The 18916-nt window shown below is 38.4% G+C and overlaps 1 non-coding gene across 1 annotated transcript; it reads right to left on the minus strand.

Moving 5' to 3' along the window:
• Positions 1-4873: 4873 nt before the first annotated feature.
• On the minus strand, positions 4874-4952 carry TRNAN-AUU (transfer RNA asparagine (anticodon AUU)). The gene is given in 2 exon segments: positions 4874-4912; positions 4916-4952. It is a non-coding gene; the product is annotated as a tRNA-Asn (tRNA).
• Positions 4953-18916: the final 13964 nt, after the last annotated feature.

Genomic DNA, 18916 nt, shown 5'->3' on the forward strand with positions numbered 1-18916 from the left:
ACTAGATAAATAGAGACAGTGAATATCACGAATCATTATAGGCTCCTGCTGCTGAATCCCATCCCATGAAACAGCACCCTTCTCCCACTGATGCTGGGCTGGATCAGATCTGAGTTTTCCAAGCCCCTTAGAATAGTAAGAGTGGCTTACTGCATTCTTTCTTCTTGGACCACATTAAGGTCTAGCATGTTTTGTGATCCAGATTCTTTGGGTTATAGCAGAGGAAGAGGGGGATGATGGGAGAAGGCTTCTGTTAAGTTTTTGAGGTTTGAGCAGCTCCATCTGGATGAAACCAAAACAAAGAAAAATTCTGATCATAAGTGCCTTATGCACTTTAGGGAGATAGATATGTCAATGCAATAGTGAAGAAGAAATTGAACCATTTGAGAAATTGAGATATACAGTATTTTTGAGTAAGTCAGCCATTCTCATTCTTCTTTTGGACAGTTACAGGGTCATGCCTTCTAGGGGAATTTAAGAACTCTGAGAACTCACTCAGTGGTCTGGCTTTAATCAGACTGGAGTGATTTCCTTTTCTGTGGCCTTGTCATTGAGGGGGGTTTGGTCAGATACCATCTCATCAGCCCATAAGTTGTAATGCAGGTTTTTATGCATGGTCTGAACATGCAGGTGATAGATGGTCCCCAGGATGCTTGAGAAGATTGCCTGATGACTTTGCCCTCAGCAAACTGACCTTCACAAACTGGAGGCATCACCTTCACAAGGGCAGCTTCATTGCCTCCTTTGAAAAAGTAATTTTCTTTTGTGAGTCACATGCTGTGTCATGGTTTATAACAATAGGAAGAACTGAAAGCTATAGGACCTAGGAGGCAAAAAAGGGCTGTCTGTCTAAGGAGTAATGAGAACTGATTTTATTCTCTACCATGCAGTGATGAAAAGGCATCTTGTAAAAGCTTTTAGTTGGTTTTCTTTTTTCTTAATCATGTTCAGGAACGCATCTAATGCATTGTGTGCTTTTGAAAGGAAAAAGGAAAAAGGAGAACCATTTTAAAGAAGAATTGCCTTCATTTAAACAGATTTTATCTGACTAGAGTTGGAGACATGGGCTCCTTATAAAGTATACAAGTCAACAGTATACTATAGGAGCATAGAAAAGTTAGTATGAACCCTGCTTGGGAGAGTCTGGGAAGGTTTCATACAGGGATGACATTTGACTTGGCCCCTAAAGGTGTATAGGAGTTTTCTACATGAAAAAGGAGACATTTCAAACAAGGGAAAAAGCACATGCAGAGGCACAAAAGCATCCCCCAGATCTCAACACAGTTTTTGCAAGCACTCAGACTGCTTTTCGCCCTGGACTCAGTATGAAAAAGCAATGCTGCTTAGGTGGGAGAAGAGGTACAAATTCCGTATTAGTAATAATGGATCTGAAATATTGAATTAACAGTACAATTTCAGTTACATTCTTTCATTCAACAAATATTTATTGAGTACCTGGCACTGTTCTAACTACGCATTAGCCAGATGATAGAGCCATGAATAAAGCTGACAGAAATCTCTTCCCTCATTGTGGGTAAGTCTTCTCAGTGCTATTTATAACATTTCTTTCTGAGAAAATCTATTTGATTTGAGGATGCTGGAAAAGCAGCTCCCTTCTCTCCCTGTCTCTCCCTCTCTCTCTGTATATGTGTGTCTGTGTGTGTGTGTTCATGGAAATATACAGACACTTCTGTACTGTTGAACAGAAGTGACTGGATGTCAGGGATTGCAGATAGAGGCACGGGGGCTCTGGCTTCTCCTCTTGCTCCTCCTCCTTTCTCAGACATAGCTAATTAACTGTGACTTTGTGTCTTATTGAATCTGAATCAAGCCCCGGAATCCATCTCAATATAGCACTCCAAGTAGCCACTTCCAGCTAATCAGATCTGACTTTAAAATGAAAGTTCTAGGTCAGTCACTCTGTGTAGTTTCAGATTTGGGGAGAAAAAGGACACTTCAGCAACTTTTGCCCTGGATGTAGAAGGCAGTCCATACCAGAAGATGATGATAATGATAATTAGCCTTCTACTTAGTTCAGTTCAACACAGAAATTTCTTGAGCACATACTGTGTTCTGGCATAAGTTATGGTCCTTGCTATCAGGAGCTTAAATTCCAGTGAGGAGGGGAAGCTGCTCTGTTAGACGATCCTTGCAGTATGAGGTTAGGATAAGACATGAAGGAAACAAGGGAAAGGGTAACTCTACTGGAGGGATGGGGAAAAAGTGTCATTGAGGACTCACTGGAGATGTTGCTTCAACTAAGTTTTAAAAGATAATTAGGAATCAGGTAGGTGGGCAGTTGGAATGAGAGAATTCTAGACTGACAGACACAAGGTCTAGAAGGATAAAATCATTTATGTTACCTTTGCATGGATCACCTGTATTATAGAATCTTAGGTTTCTGCTTGATCTTGTCCTTGAGGGAAGAAACACGGATTCACATCTGCTTGGCACCTAGCTCGGCGTAGGTGTTCAGTAAATATTTGTAGAAAGAATGAAAGTTGTCTAGTCTTTCCTTTGTCTCTCTGATGGTATTACTTATTTTATTAGTTCATATCTCTACTAAAGTTTCTAGGTGCTCTAAGTTCAGTGGCATTGAGCAATCAATTTGATTCAGTTCAATTAATCAGAACTGAGTACATATTCTGTGTAAAGCCCTACCTTGGAGGATCAGAGAAAGGGTTCAGGAAGAGCTGACTTTTGAAATGAGACTCCTTTGTATATCTACATCTAGGATGGCTCCGTAAGTTACCATCCAAACCTGAACTTTTATGGAGATGAAAGTATGTGCTGATAACAATTACACTGTGATAACAGGCATGAACTGAACCTGTCCTAGGTGAACAGGGCGTGTTGATCAGTCTACCTGTAACTAACTGGCTTTGGGATCAGTCTTGGATTTAAATTTTGACTTTATTCCTGTTAGCTATATGGCTTTGAACAAATTATGTAATCTCTCTGAGCCCCAGTTTCCTTAATTGTAAAGCTAAGATATAATACATCGCAACATTTTGGAGATCAATGAGATAATGTATGTATATTACTTAGCTCAGGGTCTGTGATAGGCAGCCTCTAAAATGGTCCGCTGTAATCCCGGTTTGTATTCTGTATGTTCTCCTCCTCCTGACTGTGGACTGTACCTAGTAACTCAACTCTAATAAATAGAATGTGGCAGAATTGATGAGTTGTCACTGTTGATATTAGGTTATACAAAGACCGTGACTTCCACTTGGCGTTGTCTCTCTCAGTTCTCACCCTGGGAGAAGAAAGCTGCCATGCTGTGTGTAGCTCTGCAGAGTAGCCTGCAGGGCAAGGGACTGGTATCTTTGGTCAGTAGGCAGAGAGGACCCGAGGACTCTTGGTAGCAAATCTTCCCTTATTTGAGCCTTGAGGTGAGACTGCAGCCTTGGCTAAGCAGTTCACTGTCACCTTATGAGAAACTTGAAGTCAGAGGTACCCGACTAAGCCAGGCCCAAATTCCTGCCCCACTGAAACAGTTTTAAGTTGCTAAGTTTTAGCGTAGTTTGTTACCAAACAATAGATGACTAGCATAGGGCCCAATGCATGCCTGCCGTTAAGTAATTTCTCTTTGAATGGACATACCTGGATAATTTTCTCTTAGTGAGAATCTGTCACACCACAAGCTTCTCTTCTGCTTCCCCCTTCAGAAACAGCTTCTCTTTTCTCATTCCCTTTATGAACAACACTAACAATGTGTCTAGAGCCCTAATATACCCCAAACTCTGCAAGTTTACTCATTTGTTAGATGTTCACACTGGCTTGGGAGGCTGTTTTCATATGGCAATGAAATCCAGATATCAAGAAAAAGCCTTTCTGAGTCAATCCTTGTTGGACTTTCAGGTTTCTTAGAACCTTCTGTATTGTCAGCCAATTCATCAAATTTCATCAAGCATCTACAGAGCAAATTCAGATTCATGTCTTCTTCTCAAAGACCTTTTGGTTAGGAAGAGATGCTAACACAGGTTCACACACTTATATGCAAGGCAAGACAGGAAATGAAGATAGTCAACTTGAAATGATGGAAGGAGCAAACTGCTGGGGTCAAAGAATCTGAATTTCAGTCCTAGGATTGCCATGTATTCGATGTGTGACTCTGGAAATCATCTATTTCTCTTCCCCTTTTAACTGAGTTATGTGCCTTCTATAAAGTGAAGATAAACATATTACTTTATAGCATTGTTGCTGAGTGGGAACAAAAAGGGAAACTGGGTGTAAAAGTGCTCTGTAAATAATAAAGCAGTTTACAGGTTTATTTTTCACTGGTTAAAAGAACGAAATCAATATGTTATAACTAATGATAATGACAACAAATTAAAGACTATGGGAGTTCAGCAAGATGAAGGGATATGGCTTCTGACTAGAGGATTTGGGAAAGCCTTTATGGGGGCCTGATATCTGAGCTGCGTTTGAGGAATGTTTTGGGGGTGGGCAGTGCAGGCAAAGGGGGAGTGGAGTTGAGTTTCAGTGATGCATCAGTGTATGCGGTGCATCTGGGGAAAACAATGAGCTGTTTACTGTTTATGGAATTATGTGATGGGGAGGCTGGAAATTAAAGTTGGATCTAGACTAAAAAATTCTTAAGTTTTGGGCTGAGTAGTCTTTAATTTTTTTTTTAATTTGTAATTCTGTCATCATACACACAAAGTTTGGAAAGGCTTGGGCATAGTCCATTGTCTTAAAGAACCCAATCTTATTTGAAGTTCATCATTACCTACTCTCAGTCCAGAGCATGGCATCAAATATTTTCTTTTTCTTTCTTTAAATATTTATTTATTTGCTTTATTTTCTTTTTTGTTTGTTTTAGAGGGGAGGTAATTAGGTTTATTTATTTATTTATATTAATTTTTCTTAATGGAGGTACTGGGGATTGAACCCAGGAGGACCATGTGCATGCTAATAAGCACATACTCTACCACTGAGCTATACCCTCCCCACCATAAATATTTTCTTATTGTTCCTTTTTGCGTTACTTTCAGACCTCCCATGGTTTCCTGGAAATCCCTTTCCTATAGGCTGTCTTTATATATATGCATATATATATATGTGTGTGTATGTATATATATACATATATATATATATGTGCATTTTGGGGGCGGACTTTTTTGAGGTTACTAAAACTATTCATCTTTTTGTCCAATGCCAGAAAAATCAATTGGTTGGCTTGGCCTGGATCTTCATTTTTTTTCTTTTTTGCAGAGTCTAGAGTCTCTAGGACAAACTGATCTTTACTTGCCAATGCTGACAACCTTTTATAACTAGTGTTATTGTATTATGATGCTAAAAGACCCTTTCCGTACAAGGTAGAAATGAAAAGTAACTAAATTGGATGAAACAAACAGAGAATTCCATATTCCCACTTCATTCATTCATTTGTTCATTTATTCAAAAAACAAAATATATTTTGCTATGTAGGCATTGTATCTATAGTGTTAAGTAAAATATATAATATCTGTCCTTGGGAAGCTCATATTTTTCATTTGAGAGCTAGTTATTAAATAGCCAGTTACACATAAAAAATAATTATTCACAGTGGTGGCAAGTGCTATAACAAAAAATTCCAGGGTATTGTGAAAGTGAATAATGAGAGGACTAACCCAGCCTGGAATAGATCAAAGAATATTTTGTTATAGAAGTGATGAATGAGCTGGGACTTGAAAGATGATTGGGAATAAGCAAGGGGAATGGGGAGAGGGAGTAGAAAAGCATTCTAAGTGGAGGAAACAGCATGTGCAAAGGTCCTGTGGGAAGAAGCATGTCACTTTTGAAGACAACTGTGATCAGAGAACAGAGAAGAAGAGTGGCATAAAATGTAGCTTCCCAGGAGTCTGATTATGCATGAATGGGAGTCCATGTTTGGGAATTTGATCTTTATCTGCAAAGCAAAAGGAAACCATTGACAGGAGTTAGGCAGGGGGTGGTAATATGATCAGATTTGCTTTTTTTTAAAAAAATCTCTCCAGATACACTGTGAACAATAGATTGGAGGAGGGCAAAAGTGGATATAAGAAACGAGTAGTTGTAGTTCAAATGTGAGACTAAAGTGGCTTGAACTAGGGCCAAACTGGTGGGGATGGAAAGAAATAGATTCAAGAAACGTTAGTGTTACACAACATTGTAAACTGACTATAAATCAATTAAAAAAAAAGGAAACATTAGTGGCTAAATCAAAAGGACTTGGGGATTGATAGGATATGTATAGATGGAGAGGAAGGAGGGTGTCAGGAATGAGTCAGAGTTCTGACTATTGGATGTTTGATGGTGACATCCCTGAGATGGTGACCTTGAAAAAGCACTAGGTTTGCGTGAAAACCATATTACATTCGCATCTTGCCCCTGAGGAGACCAAGAATTAGAGGAGTTAAGTAAGTTGCTTCAGGTTATACAGCAAATTAGTGGTGACCAAAATTTAGATTTCTGCATTTCTCATTGTTCATTTTCTTTTCTTCCTCTCCTCTGCCATGGCAACCGATTTCTAAGTGATTTCTAAGTTTATAGCCTGGCCTCCTTTTAATTTATTCTCCACACTGATACGCTGCTCTGTCTAAATCCTTCAGAAACTCCCATTCTTTAACTAAAGAATAGAGTCAAAGGTCCCTTCATGGCATATGAACCATTTCTTCATGGTTCATATGAAAAGAACTGCAAGTCTTTTTAGTTTAGTTGGAGCATAGAATGTGAATGTGGAGAGAGATAAGAAGAGAGACTGAGTCTATCGGAGTCCAGATTAGAAAGAATTTTGTAAATAATTTTCCTATATTTAGACTGTAGTTTAACAGAAATGGAGAGTCATTAGAGGATTTTCAGGTAGCTTTTAGTTTTATCGGTTACTTATGCACATGGTTTAAAGGGTCATTTTATTCTACAATGCTTTTATAAGAAAAAAAAAGAGCAGCCCTAGCTCTCCACCCTACCCCCCACTTTCTCACTTTATAAAAGTAACCACTTTTAAACAATTTTAGCTGATTTTAGATATTTACCTCCCATTTTCTAAATGACATGCCTATATTGCTATTGTTTGATTTTTTTAGTTTTTGATATTTATCTATCAACTTCCCACTGTGGAAGATAAGAATTTATCTCTTTTTACTTTTCATCCCCATTCTGGTCCCATCATACACATACGCACTTACCATCCCCCAATTTCACAAAATACATCATAGTTTTAGCTAGGTAAATATTCAGAGTTTACATTATTATGACTATGTCAATTCTATTTAGAGCTTAGAAATAAGGTAAACTTTTCCTTTTCTGCTCAGCTGATTGTTTTCTGTGTAGTTAATAAAAGTCTGAATTGTTATTTGCTTGGTTTTCTAGGTATTTATAACTAATTTATCTCTTGACTCACCCGAAGTTGACTAATATCCTCTCAACACATAAAAACACATCAGGTATTTTAGTAACTTTATCCTCTTGAAGAAGTTTACCTCAGAGTTTTCTACTATGAAGTCTGTGCTTGGTGTGAGTTGTCATCTTGGTATCTCCTTTCTCCATCATCATGGGTATTCCCTTTGCCTCTCCCTAACGAGGGATTCCTTATTTCTGTGATTCTGCATATTGTTCTTTGTTTAAAACTCCCATGTCCTCCAAAAACTTCATAAAAAAGGTGCCTCAGCAGTGAATAATTTGAAACATTGTATGTCAAATAACATCTTTGCTCTCACAGTTGATAGCTCTGTTGGGTATAGAATTCTTAGTTGGAAATACATTTCTCTTTAAATATTGAAAGCATTGCTCTGTTCTAGTTTTCGTTGAGAGGCCCAATGCCATTCTGACTTTCCTTTGTACTAAACCTGTATAGGTTTGGGATCTTCTTGTATGAAACGTGTATAGAACTTTGAGGATCTGCTCTTTATTCTTGTAGCTCTGAATTTTCTTGTTGACATGCTTTTGTATAGATCTGTTTTATCCATTATTCTGGGCACCCAGTAAGCCCTTAAAAATACAAAGCCTCCTGTTTTTATGTAAAAATTTATCAACTTATTTCTAAGATAATTTTTAAATTTTCATATTCTTTATTCTCTCCAGAACTCATAATATTTGAGTATCAAAAAATAGGACCAGTGTTTCCATTTGATATTTAAAAAAAAATTCTGCTTTCTGGGATAGTTTCTCAATATTGTGTGCCAAAGTGCAACTGAATTTTTCATTCCTGTTATCATATTTTGAAACTTCCAATCATTATGTCCTCTGAATATTCCTTTTTATTTTTTAATAAACTTTGATTTTTGTTTTATGGATGTATTGCTTTCTCTTATCTCTCCGAAACTATTGATTTTGAGGGGTTCTAACTCCTTGCATAGTCTGTTTCCTTATTAAGTTGTTAATTTCTGTTTATTTTGGTCTCTGTCTTTCATTTGTAAATGTTTTTCTCAAATAGCTGGTAATTATTGTTGACCATTCATATTTAAGAGTGGGACATAAAAATCTAATTATGAGCTGTGGGCACATGAATAGGGCTTCTTTTTTTAGATTCAAATTAACCACTTTTATTTCACAGATTACTCTTCTTTATATGCTACTTCATTTTATCACTTCTTTTTTTTATAAGTTTTTTTTTTATTGAAGAATAATCAGTTTACAATGTTGTGTCCATTTCTGGTATACAGCATAAAGTTTCAGTCATACATATACATACATGTATTTCCTTTCATATTCTTTTTCATTATAGGTTACTACAAGGTATTGAATGTAGTTCCCTGTGCAAAGGGCCTCTGTTCAACTGTGGGTGGGTTTCTCGTCAACTATGAGCTTTACTGTAGAGAGATCTGGTTGAACAGTTTCACTGGGGAGCCTGTGATACCACTATCTTTAGGTCTTTATCCTTAGGCCCATCAGATTCCACAGAAGAGTATCTTCCCATCCACCGTGTAAATGATGTTGTAGTTTATGTTCCCTGGGAAGCAGAGATTAACAAACAAGAAGTTTATTAGAGAATACCCTTGGGATCAACACTTATGGAAGTAAAGAGAAAAAGGCAGCATTGGACAGAGGGAATTTGGGCTATGATACATTCTCAGTGAAAGCCTCAGCTGACCCTATGGGGGCTCTGAAACTGGGATGGTCCTTCTAAATTGTCTGTATTGGTATGAGTCTTTATACCCTCATGTTGGCCAGTCATTGGCTGTACTTGCCCTTGGCAGAGTTCATGTCCTTAGGGTTTCTTCAACTGAGAGATTTCCTATATAGGGCTGACAGTTGAGAATTGTCTCCTGTTAGAACTTCTGGCACCTGGGGGAAATTCTTTAGTTCTTGAGATGACTAATTTTATGTGTCAACTTCACTGGGCTAAGGGATGCCTAAATTGCTGGTAGAACATTATTTCTGGGTATTTCTATGAGAGTGTTTCCAGAAGAGATTAACATTTGAACTGCTGGACTGAGCAAAGGAGACTGCCCTCGCCAATGTTGGGGGCATCATCCACTCTGTTGAGGGCCTGAATGGAACAAAAAGGTGGAGGAAGGGAGAATTTGCTCTCTTTGCTTGAGCTGGGACATCTGTCTTCTGCCCTCAGACATCAGTGCTTCTGGTTCTCAGGCCTTCAGATTTGGCCAAGACTTACACCATTGTTTCCCCTGGTTGTCAGGCCTTTGGACTTTGAATTGAATCATACGACCAGCTTTCCTGGTTCTCCAGCTTGCAGCCAGCAGGTCATGGGACTTCTTGGCCTCCATAATAGTGTGAGCCAATTCCTGTAACAAAGGTGTATATCTCTGTATATCTGCTCTTGGTTCTGTTTCCCTGGAGAACCTTGAGCATTACAATCCTGAAGGGGCATCTAGGTGGCATACCTCATTGTCCAATACAATGGTATAAGCCTGGATTCTAGAGTTCTGCATGGTAAATGGGGGAAATAGGCCAGGAAGTCTCTGTATGGAGTATGTGTATGGAGTTCACAGCAAAAGAAAAGGAAATTAAGGGATTATTGAATGACAGTGTAGGTATTTTATTCTTCCAAAACACATGCAGTAAATAACAACAGAGTTCTAGTTGGCAACTTGAAACCCACTATTCCCCATTTGCTCTTCTCTACCTGCCAATTTTTATTCACTTCTTTATATTATCATAGTTGACTGTCTCTGTATTTATTTTTGCATCCTTTCCACCTTGCAGGGTACTTGATACATAGTGGTTGCCCAGTGAATGTTTATTTTGTTAAATAGGAATTGTCTATTGTAGTAAATATATGTATGATCTAATTCATAGATTCTTTTAAAACTGATGCCGTCCCTTCACCCTCCAGCCAAATCACTGGATGAAGATAAGCCATGAGAGACAGTTGGGTATGATAAAGTCTGTCTCTGTTAGTGAGCTCCCAGAGCTTCCACCCAGCTGAAGTTCTTCCCTTATCCTGGCATTGTCCTGGAGGGGCTTGCCCTCACCTTGGTGGCCTTTTATGACCACTTGCTGGCAAGGTCTTTTCCTTGAGGGTCAGTGGAGCTCCCATTGCTACCCCTGGGTGGCTTGAACAGCAGCTGAGATGATGCTGTTCCTGTGGTCCCTGAGGCCTGGGCTATTCCTTCACTTCACACAGTTGCCAACCTGTCATCATCCCTTCTGGGCCTGGGTGATCCTCCACACTTCTCTGCTTTAATAATGGCTCTTCCTGAGAGCAGGAAATGGCCCTCTCTGGGCTGGCCCTTTCTTTGGGTCCTAAATAGAGAGGCTTTGCTCCCGGTTTCCTTCGATGCCTCTACTATTTTAACTTTTATTTGATTAAGTTTCTGTTGTTTTTGTATTTTGTTAAGAGTTCCATATATCAGCACTATGGGCCGAATGTTTGCATCCCCTTCAAATTCATATGTGACCAATATGGTGGTAGTAAGAGGTGAAGCCTTTGGGCGGTGATTAGGTCATGAGGGTTCTGCATGACTTCATGAATGGGATTAGTGCCCTTATAAACGAGTCCCTAGAGAGCTCCATCACGTGAGGTTACAATGAGAAGACAGCCGTCAAGTAGGCTCTCACCTACTGAATCTACCAGCATCTTGATCTTGGACTTCTAAGCCTCCAGAACTGTGAGAAATAAATTTCTATTGTTTATAGTCACCCAGTCTATGGTATTTCTGTTATAGCAGCCTAAGACAGACTAAGACAACCAGAAACTGCAGACAAATTCTCCAGTTAGTAGTGGATAGTGTTAGTGATACCATATGGCTTCTTACTCTACGTTGTCCCTTCTCACTTATACTTGGCTAATATCCTGGTACTGACTCCAACCACTTTTAGTTATTTCCTATTTTAGGACAAATCTGTTGTCTGTCTGAGATCCTCTCTGAGAGACAGGGGAGGCTTTTGTTCTCCATATTGGATTATGAATTTCAGTCCCAAGGCTGAATTTAAATATATACTGATCTGCAGAAAGCAGAACCCCAAGCTGACCTCATTCCCTTCCCTACCAACTTCCTACCACCATAATGGATACCTCTTTCAGGCTGCCTTGGGAACCCTCTGCGCACAGGCTGTATGAAACATGCTTCCAGTGAAATACACCCATGGAAGGGTGCAGCAGAGTGCCTGATATGTGATAGCAGTTTCATAACTATTAGAGAAAGGAACTAACAGTTTTTAAGTATCTACCATTGATACGTAAGAGTATTGCCCAATAAAAGTGTTGCAAGGTATTGTGCTATGTGATTTATAACCTTTGACTCTTTTAATCCTTAAAACAGCTTAAAATACATGTGTTAATTATCCACATCCTACTAATGAAGCCCTAAGTTTCAGAGAATTTAATTAAATCATTCAGTGCCGCATAACTAGTGAGTGGAAGAATTGGGAGTCAGTCTCAGGGCCGTCTGTTTCTGAAGTTCATGCTCTTTCCAAGGTGCCATGTTTTCTCCTGTTTGAATTTGAGTGTGAACTTGAATATCTATAGGTAAAGAATAGTAGTATTTCTTATACATGTGTACATGTAGCCTCTGACATATCATGTATAAAATACATGCGATAATTTTTCATACCTCACCCTTCTGTGCTGGAGGACAGGCCAAAGGGATTTTTCATGGACTCCTCCATCTCAAACATTTATTTCAGAAAAGAAAAAGGAGGAAGAGAAGAAGATGAAAAAGAAGGAAAATATGATGTAAAGAAAGATTAAGTTATACAGTGGGTATTTGAGGGGGAATGATCTTTGGGAAGAAAAACAGAGCAAAGGTTATTTAAACCCACATTTGTTCTACTGAGAAAGTATCAGAGAAAAATGCACCGAATGCATGTTAACTGCTCAAGAAGTGTGTGCTGAATGTAAATTAATTGCTAAAACCATCTGGTAATCATTTGAATCTGGCAATAAAAGTGATGAGTGAAGCATTTATCATCAATCTGAAGGTTCATTTTTCTAATGGATCTTTTATTCAAGTTTTATGTCTGTTGTGAACTTAAGATTTTTTCTAGACACATAGTACTCCCAACTTCTATTTGTAATTTGGATGATTCCAAAGACATAGCAGTGGCACTGGAAATAATATTGCAATTGACCTTTATTGATCAATAAAGAATTCACCTCTTGACCCCCGTAAAATAATGCGAACTTGGGTTAAATTAAAAGAAAACCAATGAACATACTTTGATTTTAAGAAAGTGCCTCTTACTTGCTTCAGAATATGAATAGAAGTGTGTGTGTGTGTCTGTGTCTGTGTCTGTGTCTGTATGCATTTGTGGCTTAAAGAGCGCAGATTTAAATTTCTATTATGTACTATTGCAGAGATGCTTACCTAACCTGGATAATGGTATGCTCTTCAGGAAGATAGCAAAAGGAAATAGCATCTTTGGTTGCAGACTAACATCCTTAGGAAGGTATCAGCCTCAAACTGGGGCAAGAGGGGTCTCTATGCAGGGCCCTGTGCTTTATTGGGCCCTCCAGATGACAAACACACCAAAATAAAACTTATTAAAAAGCACCTGGATAGCTCTGTCATGCAGAATCCGGTGTTTATCACTGGCACATTGTGACCCGTTATCCCCAAACATCAGCTCCTGTGATTACCAATGTTCAGGCCCCAGGGAAATGCTTCTTCATATCTCTTGCCCTATGTTCTTAAAGTAAGAGACAATTGTATCTGAATAATTGACATTTTGTGGGTTTGCCTCAATTCATGTCAGAGATGGACACTTCTTTGAAATGCAGGGAGGATTTGAGTAGCAGAAGCTTTAGATAAAGAGAAAAGGCAAAATAATGATCTTATTGACCCTCTCCTCTTAGATAACACATGCAAAAGATTTTTGCCTAGCCATCCATCAGTATTCCAGTATTGCTCAGCATCCATTAGGAAAGAGATGCCTTGTTTTTTATTATGTGGTTCCAGAGGTTCTCATGAATCAGCATGATAGTCACAAGAGCTATACATAAATGTTGAGCATTATTTGGAGGTATTAGTCAAAAAATTTTAAGTAAAGTTTGAAATTTAATTTTTTGAAAGTGTAATTCTTGTTAATATGTTTTAAAATAAAAATAACTATTTGCAATTCTAGTATTCAGTCTCTATATATTTGCCAATGTAAAGAGACAGTCTCACAACTCACTTGCATATGTCTAGACCTGTGTCTGTACAAATTAGCAGATGAAATTTTGAGTATCTTTGTGAACCAGTTTTGGGACACTTGAAGTTAAATTGATTAGGGGAAAATGTGGGTAAAAATGATCCCAGGACATTGTCTAGATAAGGAATTAGCTAAATGGATAAATAGCAATGTGTGTATTAGTTTTATATTGCTGCTGTAACATATTATCACAAACCCAGCAGTTTAAAACAACACAAATTTATTACCTGTTTCTGTAGGTCAGAAACTGAGGCACAATTGGGCTCAGCTTAGAGTCCCCAAGGTCAAAATCTAGTGTTGGCAAACCTTCACTCATTTGTGGAAGTTCTGAGGATAAATCTGCTTCTAAGCTGAGATTGTTGGTAGAATCAGTTCCATGCAGGTGTAGGAATGAGGTCCCCATTTCCCTGCTGGCTGTTGGCCAGGGGTTCTACTCTTTTAGAGGCTGCCTGCATTCACACTTTGAATCTCTTTGACTTCCTCTTTTGCTTCATCTCTCCTACCTCCTCCTTCTTTTTTTTTTAAGCATCTCTCTAATTCCTCCTCTGCTTTTAAGGGCTCGTATGATTACACTGGGTTTACCTGGGTAATCAAGATAGTGTCCTATCTTGAAGTCAGCCGATTAGTAAACTTAATTCCATCTGCAAAATCCCTTCACAGCAATCCCTAGTGTTTGATTGAATAAACAGGGAATGGAAATATTGCTGGTTGGGCATCTTTAGAATTCTGTTTGTCAAAAAGTGCTTTGTGATAATAGTGATTTTTAATGTTTATACAGGAATTTACCAATTATGATCATTCATTAATTTGTTTGAGTCTCTCAACAATTCCATCAGGAGGTGTCACCTTCATTTTATAAGTAAGGGATCTAGCAAGTGTCTCCCTGCTCCATTTGAGGTATCTGGCTGATACTTCTCCATTTCTCTTTGTTAATCAACCTTAGTGCCATGGTTGTGTTTTAGACTTGGGGACAGAGTTTGGCCCTTGGGTTTAATCCTTGGCAATTCTCACATCATGGCTCAGCCTCATCTTCTTTCCATTTCTGACTGCTTTGCAATAGTTCTTAATAAGAGCCAGCTTGGAATGTTATCTTTAAAATTTTATTTTATTTTTTAGCCTATCTAGCTGGTGTCCCTCTCATCCTCAAGGTTTGTAGTCTGTATCACTCTCTAGCCTATACTTTTGGAAAGACTATGTGGTAGGATGGAAAGAGCATGAACCTCATAGTAAGTGAGACTTTACTGTCATCTGAGGATATGGTCTTGGGCAATCTAGATAACCCCTATGAGTCTGAGTTTTCTCCACCATAAAAATGAGAATAACAACTTAACAAGAAACAACCAAACAACCCAATCCAAAAATGGGCAAAAGATCTAAACAAGCAATTCTCCAAGGAAGACATACAAATGATCAATAGGCACATGAAAAAATGCTCAATATCACTAATTATCAGAGAAATGCAAATCAAAACTACAATGAGGTATCACCTCACACCAGTCGGAATGGCCATCATTCAAAAATCCACAAATGACAAATGCTGGACAGGCTGTGGAGAAAGGGGAACCCTCCTACACTGCTGGTGGGAATGCAGTTTGGTGCAGCCACTGTGGAAAACAATATGGAGATTCCTCAAAAGACTAGGAATAGACTTACCATATGACCCAGGAATCCAGCTCCTGGGCATATATCCAGAAGGAACCCTACTTCAGGATTATACCTGCACCCCAATGTTCATAGCAGCACTATTTACAATAGCCAAGACATGGAGACAGCCTAAATGTCCATCAATGGATGACTGGATAAAGAAGATGTGGTATATTTATACAATGGAATACTACTCAGCCATAAAAACTGACAACATAACGCCATTTGCAGCAGCATGAATGCTCCTGGAGAATGTTATTCTAAGTGAAGTAATCTAGAAAGAGAAAAAAAAATACCATATGAGATTGCTCATATGTGGAATCTAAAGACAAAAACAAAAACAAACAAAACATAAATACAAAACAGAAACAGACTCATAGACATAGAATACAAACTTGTGGTTGCCAAGGGGGCAGAGGGTGGGAAGGAATAGACAGGATTTCAAAATTGTAGAATAGATAAACAAGATTATACTGTAAAGCACAGAGAAATATACACAAGATCTTATGGGTAGCTTACAGAGAAAAAAATGTGACAATGAATATACTGAAAAATTGTGCTCTACAGTGGAATTTGACACAACATTGTAAAATGATTATAAATCAATAAAAAATGTTTAAAAAATGAGAATAATTATACCTGCCTCTCAGTGTTGTTTAAGGATTAAGTTAATAATATATGGATGCACCTGGCACACTGTCTCACATAGATTAACTGCCTGGAAAAATCATAGCTGCTATCATCATAATTAACAGTATGTATTCCTGCTTTCTCTTTACATGGTGATTTCTTGGAGGGTCAGAACCACATTTTACTCATTCTTGCATCTTTGCTCTGTTTCCTAGCACATGGTGGGTTCTTAATAAATTTTTGAGTTCAGTTGAAAATATACTTAGGACAGGAATTCCTCTTAACTATTTCCACATTATTTTATGGGGGCAATGCTTGATTTAAGATGAATATAATTGATGGCTACTGCTCCTTAGCTGTTAATTGAAAAACAGAGCTGAAAGTACATTATTTCTTCTTCTGTTCATTACCTTTCTTCATTTTCCATTGTCCAGGTTCATTCTCATTGAGTCTGAATTGCTCCCAGGTGTACGGTTATATTAGCTTTGCTCTTATGCATACTATTGGTAGGGGCAGCACTTTTTTGTGTTGTAATGTCTGCAGAACTTTTCATGGCCCTTAGATTTAGCTCTTTGTGGAGCATATTAGTGCCACTGATAACGCCTGCTTGCTTTCCACTGTCCCTTTAAGGCCTCCCTAGCAAGTTTTTCTTCTAAGAGCTTCTGTGCTACCATGGATTGATGGTTAGGGAGCTTCTCTGTAAATGGAGTTCCCCAATACACCCACATGCTACAGAGCCTTGAATGATCTGTTTCTTTAGTTTTTTTGTTTCCCAAGCGAATATTGGAAAGAGAAAATATTTGTTTGTCATATAGTGTCTTCTGTCAGACATTTCTTAGGATAGAGCTGGGATGGGATGTTAATATATAGGCTGAAATATCAAATCCACTTCAGGTTGTATTCAGAATGTTGTCAGCTTTCACCAAGATTATGGCAATAGCCTTCCACTGTACCTCTGCATTCATTCTTGCCCCTTTTTAAGTCGTTCTCCATGCAGCACCTACAGCAATGCTTTTGAATGCAAATCTCATTTTGTAACCCCTAACTTGTGGCACTTTTTAATCTCTAGGTAGTTCAATTGTTGCTGTTCCCAGTGAGTTTGTTGGCATTTTATCAGTTAGGATGACTCTAAAATTTTAAACCTCTCTAACATGCATTTGTCATTCCTCTCAATTGAAGTTTGTGCATTTAATTATTGATTTTCATTGATCATCAGTGTAGATCATAATAACATGGGATTTTATATTTATTCCAGAAATGTGAATTAGGTATGTAACTAAACTTGTTTGAGGATTGTAAAGACCCAGAGAGACCTGGCTTTCCGTCATGGGTCCATCAACTCTGATAGCCTCATGCCTTTGGCAATCTTCCTCTCTGAACCCCAGTTTGTATATCCATAAAATAGGAAAAATATTACCAGCCTCTTTCCAATGAGTATTAAATGGATTGATAAACCGAGAATACTTAGCATGGTGTCTGGAATAGAGCCAGCTCAGTATGAAATGTAGTAAGCTTGCTATTATTATGAGAGAAATACCAGGGAAAGTCCTTCTAACTGAAAATTTCTTCCTCACCACCTTATCTACTGGCTGAAATTGCAACTTCTAAATTATTTCTTTGTGGTCTAGTATGAAGGACTCTGGTTAATGTAATTGTTCTGTGAGAAGCAATGTGGTGCTGCAGAGGGAGCATGGTCCCTGGCCCATGTAGACATAAGGTTATATTCCTGCACTGCAACTTGTGGCTGGATGACCACAGGCAGGTTATTTTTACCTCTCTGAAGTAGTAAGTTTCAAGAAATTTAGAAATGCAACTAAAACTAAGCTAGACCATCAGCAAGGATGCTATTCAACCAACCAATTTGTTTGAATGCCTACTATTTGTTAGATTCTAGGGATGGGGAATAAAAACCAATCCTTGTCCTCAAGGAGCTCACAGCTGAGATGGCATTGGACCTGCCAGATGCTGGAAGTGGAGCAGCTAATATAGGTACATCCCTGCTGCGGGTGGACAGCAGGAACTGACATTTGTGGTGGATTAGTTGTGGAGGCACTTGTTCAGGACTAGCTGTGGATCCTGGGTACTAACAGGGACTGATAGTATCCCTGTACAATGTTGCTATAGTCAGAAAAGGAACTGTGAACAAAGCAGTGACACCTGTAACGTATGGTAACCTCCTGAAGACCATTCAGGATCCTCAGAAATTTTATTAACTGTTATTCTTGGGATATAGGAAGAGCAAACTCAAATCATTTCCTGAAGGACCTCAAAGCCCTGAGTCCAGGGCAGATCAGAAAATAGTCACAGAGCAATGTGAAGTATTTAATAATTGAGAATGTTATAAGTTGCTATGGAAACAGAGAGACCATCCCATATATCTTAGCTTGGAATGGAACGGGAATACCTCATAAGATGGTGATGGGTGGACTGAGTCTTGAAGGTGCTCAACAGATACATACAGATACCTGGCTAGCTCACAGCTAGTCTCTGATTATGGCCTGACCTACTGAGGTCAAACTGAGGGTGTTCATGGCTAGGGCTACCTTGTTAGTATCCTGGGATCCAGTAACTTTGGGTAACTGGAGTGTGAAAAAAAGGTTTTCATTAGTATCTGCCAGATTTATACTTTTGCATAAGTTATTTATTTATTTAAGTATAGTCAGTTTACAATGTTGTGTCAATTTCTGGTGTACAGCACAATGCTTCAGTCTTATACATACAGATATTCGTTTTCATATTCTTTTTCATTATAGGTTACTACAAGATAGTGAATATAGTTCTCTGTGCTCTACAGTAGGACCTTGTTGTTTATCTATTTTGTGTATAGTAGTTAGTGTAACTGCAAATCTCAAACTTCCAATTTATCCTTCCCCATCCCTTTTACTTCCTGGTAACCATGGGTTCGTTTTCTATGTCTGTGAGTCTGTTTCTGTTTTGTAAATAAGTTCATTTATGTCTTTTTTTTAGATTCCACATACCCTTCAGTGTTTCAACCACTGAGAATTTTGACCTGAATCATTATCGTTATGATGTCACCTGTGAAGTAAGCCGGCCTTGTAACTATAAACCTTATTCTTTCCCA

The sequence above is a fragment of the Vicugna pacos genome, chromosome 10 (genome assembly GCF_048564905.1).
Source record: "Vicugna pacos chromosome 10, VicPac4, whole genome shotgun sequence".
Taxonomy (NCBI): Eukaryota; Metazoa; Chordata; class Mammalia; order Artiodactyla; family Camelidae; genus Vicugna; species Vicugna pacos.